A 5546-nucleotide genomic window follows, 5' to 3' on the forward strand; every position below is an offset into this window, starting at 1 on the left:
GATATATCTTGTGTATTGGCATCAAGATCATCGATTTGAAGATATATATGTGATATGATCAAGAAGAAGCAAAGTAGATAGAGTCCTTTTGTGGAATTCAATATTAGCCATGCTCTAGCTTATGTGATAAGCAATGAATGATCAAGATATTGAGAGCTTGATTCCAAGTGAAGAACTCTTTATACACCTCAAGATAGTATGATAGAGCATGAGAGGATGACGACAAGTGGTGATCGTCATCAAGGTTGAGTTGGGCAATTCAAGTTGAGCATCTCAAGATGATCATATGCTTGAAGCTTGCCGTCCATTTGGTGATAATGGACATGTGAAGATGTGCATCAATGGAGCTTTCCCATCATGGTGTATGGGGGAGCATTTGTGAGTCTTCACGAAGCAACGATGATCAAGTGAGGCATTCCGGCTCGAGTGGAGCTTGAAGAGCTATCATCAAGATCAAGTGGGATGCGCAAGGCAAATGTATGGCCTTGCTAGGTTTTCCTTTTACCGGTCTCAAGGTGGTTGTTGGGAGACCGAATTATAGGATAGATAGCCGCACTATCAAGAGGGGCTTTCGGTTGGGTAACTTGATCGCATCGTCTTAGGGAGCTCAATCCTTTTCATACTTTGCATATCCCTATTGCTTCTTGGTGTTTCTTTGTGTGAGGTTCTTGAGCTTGTTGCTAGCTTTACAACAAGCCCAAGTTCATCGAAAACGGAATCCATATGCATCTTCTATTGCGTTTTCGAGCTTGGAGGTTTTACCGGTGTATCTTTTATAGATAGGTCAAAACATTCATCTTGTGGTTTTTTTACTCCGGTGGTGGACAATGATGTTTCTATGCATAAAGTTGTAGGGCTTGTTGTTCTGATTCCAACAAGCCCAAGATCATCAAAATCGGAGTCCGGACACAAAAGTTATCATGGTTTTTGTAAAACATGTTTTCATGTTTGCCCGGTGCCTCGCCCGGCGTGACCGGCCGTCCCACCGGATGGCCCGGTTTCAACCGGCCTCTGGACCGGTGCACACCGGGCACCATCCAGGAGAGCCTTCCCCTTCGCCCAACGCTGACCCGGCGCCCGGTCCGGTTTCGACCGGACGGCCCGGTCTGTGGCCCGGTCAGACCGGCTCTCACGCTAGGCGCCCGGTGCCTGGCCCGGTCGACCAGCTCTCATGCTAGGCGTCCGGTCTCTGGCCCGGTCGGACCAGCTCCTACGCCAGGCGCCCGGTCTTAGGCCCGGTTTGGCCCGGTTGAGACCAGGCTGCACGAAAATCTCTCAGATCTGCTCCCAACGGTTATATCTTCCCTTGGGCTATAAAAGGGGCTTCTTCCCAAACAGTTTTCTAGGGTTCTTGAGCACGTTTTTGACCACCATTGTTGAACCTCTTGAGCTTGCTTCCTCTCCCTTCCCTCCCATGATTCTTGCTCATTCTTGAGGGATCTAAGAGAGGAGATCTAGATCTACAACCTCCACCAATCCATTTCTCCTCTAAGTGAGGGGAACTCTTGGGATCTAGATCTTGGAGTCATTTGTTGATTTCCTCCTTTGTTCTTCCTCTCCAATCTTATCCTAGCATTTGTTGCTTTGGTGAGATTTGAGTGTGAAGGATTTGAACACCTCTAGTGTTCTTGCTTTGCATCATTGCATAGTGTTGAGCTCTCCACCATGATTAGTTCGAGTGAGAGACCGTGAGCTTGTTACTCTTGGAGGGAGACCTCCTAGTTGGCTTGGCGGTTGGTGCTCTGGTCATCTCTTCAAGGAAGATTGTGAAGAGGCCCGGGCTTCTCCTTCGTGGAGCTTGTGAAGTGGTTGTGGAGCTTGCCATATCCGGAGTGGAGGAAAAGCTAACCATAAGGTAAGGGCCATTATCATTCGTGGGTGTGGCTCGGAGAATAGGGTGAGCCTTCGTGGCGCGGGGAATCCTTCGTGGGACCTCCACTCCTCCAAACGTGACGTACCTTCTTGCAAAGGAAGGGAACACGGGAATACATCCTCGTCTCCGCGTGCCTCGGTTATTTCTATACCCGAGCTTTCTTTCCTTGTGATAGCCATCGTGCTTGAAGTTCATATATCTTGCTATCACTTGTACTACATATATCTTGTGCCTATCTTGCTTAGCTCTTGTTGTTGTTGCACTTAGGTGAGCCTAGCATATTTAGGATTTGTGCTTGTAAAATAAATGTTAGTTTAATTCCGCATTCTTACAAGCCAAATCCGTAAGAGTTTTTAAAAACGCCTATTCACCCCCTCTAGGCGACATCTCGTCCTTTCACCCGGAAAATGGGTATCCCGGAGCGAATGGAGTGGTAAAGTTATTGGGTTATTAGGCTTAACAGTCCTTTAGATGTCCTTTTCTCGTGTTAAGAGACAACTTGATAAGTGAATAGTTCTATTCTTCAAGCAAAAGTAGTGGGAATCGATCAGATTCCTACCAATTTTTCTTTGAAAAAGCAAAAATAGCCTTACTTATCAAGAGTGAACAAATTACAGCTGGACAATTGATAAAATAAAGACCATACATGACAAGATGATTACTATGAAATTCATTTGGGCATTACGACATAATACATAGATCGTAATCCAACTGCGTCTATGACTAATAATCCACCTTCAGGTTATCATCCGAGCCCCTTCCAGTATTAAGTTGCAATCAATAGATTATTGCATTAAGCAGTGTGTAAAGTAAACAATAGAATTATCCTTAGACAAAACATTGTTGTTTTCTCCCTAGTAGCAACACCACATCTACAATCTTAGAAGTTATTGTCACTCTTCCAGAAAACTAGATGCATGAACCCACTATCGAGCATAAATACCCTCTCTTGGAGTTACAAGCATTTACTTGGACAAAGCATCTACTAGCAACGGAGAGCATGCAAGATCATGAATAACATATGAAAAGTATATAATCGATCTCAACATAGTATTCAATGTTCATCGGATCCTAGCAAACACAACATGTAGCATTACATAAAGATGATCTTGATAATGATAGACAGCTCACAAGATCTAAACATGAAGCATAAATTGGAGAAGACAACCATCTAGCTACTGCTATATATGGACCCGTAGTCTAGAGATGAACTACTCATGTATCACTTCGGAGGCGAGCATGGTGATGTAGAGGCCTCCGGTGATGATCTCCCTCTCCGGCAGGGTGCCGAAAAGAGCTTCAGAACCCTCCCGAGCTAAGGTCGGCGATGGCGGCCGCGACGGAATATTTCTTGGATGGAGGCTCGGGTATTTAGGTTTTTCCCGAGATCGTGAATAAATAGGCAAAAGGGCGAGGTCGGTGGACGCCTGGGGGGCCACACCACCCCATTGCGCGGCCAGGCCCTGGGCCGCGCCATGGCCTGGTGTGGCCACCCAGTGGCGCCTCTTCGTCTCTCCTCTAGACTCCGTCTTCGTTACGGTAAAATATGAACTTCGGCTTTTGTTCGTCCAATTCTGAGAATATTTTCTATACAACTTTTCTGAAATATAAAACATCATAAAACAGAGAACTGACACTGTGGCATCTTATCAATAGGTTAGTGCCGAAAAATGTATAAAAGTGCAACGAAGTGTAAACAAAACATATAGAAATTGGTGTAAAACAAGCATTGAGCATCAAAAATTATAGATACGTTTGCAACGTATCAGCATCCCTAAGCTTAACTCATGCTCATCCTCGAGTAGGTAATTGATAATAAAAATAATTTTTGAGGTGACATGAAGCCAACACAATCTTGATCAAGTTATTGTAAAAGCATTGTGAGCTGGGATCAAAGTATTCTAAACATAGGCATGATAGATATAATTCTAACAATAGAACTTAGCAACTATGTTACAACATGAGAAGTAACTCAAACAAAGGATCATAAATAATTGTGCATTGAAAGAAACTGTCTGTTTATGAGCATAGAGAAAACATAGCAAAGTGGTACCCAGCTTGTCCTTTATGAAGTAGCAAAACATAAATGCCAGGACACCTTTAAGGTTCAAAGGGTGACTAGATACAAGTAATTTAAGAACAAGCAATAGCAGAATCATGAATCAATCAATAATAAATTTTGGGACTATGCACATTATACTCAGAATGATAACTATGCTCTCTTAATTGGTGCATAAAACAAGAAGATGCAGACTCAACATAAAAGTATAAGAAAGGCCCTGCGCAGCGGGAAGGAAGATTAATCATGTGCTAGAGCTTTTTATTTTGAATGCAATAAGAGTGTTGAAAAAATATATTTTGAGAGGTATGCATGTCTATGTCAACGAATGATATCAAATGATCTATCATCCTTTCATATAGTGACATCAAGAGCGGCTCCCATGTAGTTCTCCATTGCACACCATTATTTAGGATCTCTCCAGTACATAATGTGCGGAGCATTATTTGTTTATTTTATATTTTATTTGGATGGGCACCCAGTTGCCTTGCTCTTTTTGCAATATTAATGACCAACACATTATTCATGCTAGTCACGAAATGAAGTCATGAAAAGACAATAAACCACTCAATACTTCCTCATGAGCTAAAACAAAACACAAAACATGTAGTAATGTTTGAAGGTTTAAAGGTACCACACAAACAATTCACTTTAGAGTGGCGGTGAAATAACACATTGTTATCACCAGATTTTGGCCAAATCAGGAGGTGGGCCGTAAGGGAGATGGGCTTGGAAGATTACACGTGGAAGATCTCTGAAGCGGCCTCGCACGAAGAGTTTGGGCTAGATTGCCCGTGTATCTTTAATTATAGTAGATTACATCGTAGATTAAATGTTAGAGTTTGTCTCGTGCACGGTGGGGATTATTCCCACGTTAGAAAGTCCCCTGGACTATAAATATGTATCTAGGGTTTATGAAATAAACAACAACCAACGTTCAACCAACCAATCAATCTCGGCGCATCGCCAACTCCTTCGTCTCGAGGGTTTCTACCGGTAAGCAACATGCTGCCTCGATCGCATCTTGCGATCTAGGCAGCACAAGCTTCATGTTGTTCATGCGTTGCTCGTACTGAAGCCTTTTTGATGGCGAGCAACGTAGTTATCTTAGATATGTTAGGGTTAGCATTGTTCTTCGTTTTACATGCTGTCGTAGTGCAACCCTTGCATATCTAGCCGCCCTTACACCTATCTTAGGTGTAGGGGCGGCACCCCGCTTGATCATTATTTAGTAGATCCGATCCGTTACGGTTGCTCCTTGTTCATCAAGGATTAGTTTAATATCTGCAATAGTTAGGCCTTACAAAGGGCGGGAGGATCCAGCGGCACGTAGGGTGTCGTTTGCTAGTCCTAGACAGGATGTTCCGGGGATCAACCTCGTGTTGGTTTTTAGGCCTTGTCTGGGATCGGCTTACGATCACCGTGCGTGGCCGCGAGGCCCAATCCTGAGTAGGATGATCCGATTATGCGGTGAAAACCCTAAATCGTCGTAGATCTCATTAGCTTTATCTTGATCAAGCAGGACCACCATATATTCGTGCACCTCGTACGAATCATGGGTAGATCAGCTCCTTGAGCCGATTCACAGGATAACCTGAGAGCCGATCGAGGCTC

The sequence above is a fragment of the Lolium perenne genome, chromosome 1 (genome assembly GCF_019359855.2).
Source record: "Lolium perenne isolate Kyuss_39 chromosome 1, Kyuss_2.0, whole genome shotgun sequence".
In the NCBI taxonomy this organism is placed as follows: Eukaryota; Viridiplantae; Streptophyta; class Magnoliopsida; order Poales; family Poaceae; genus Lolium; species Lolium perenne.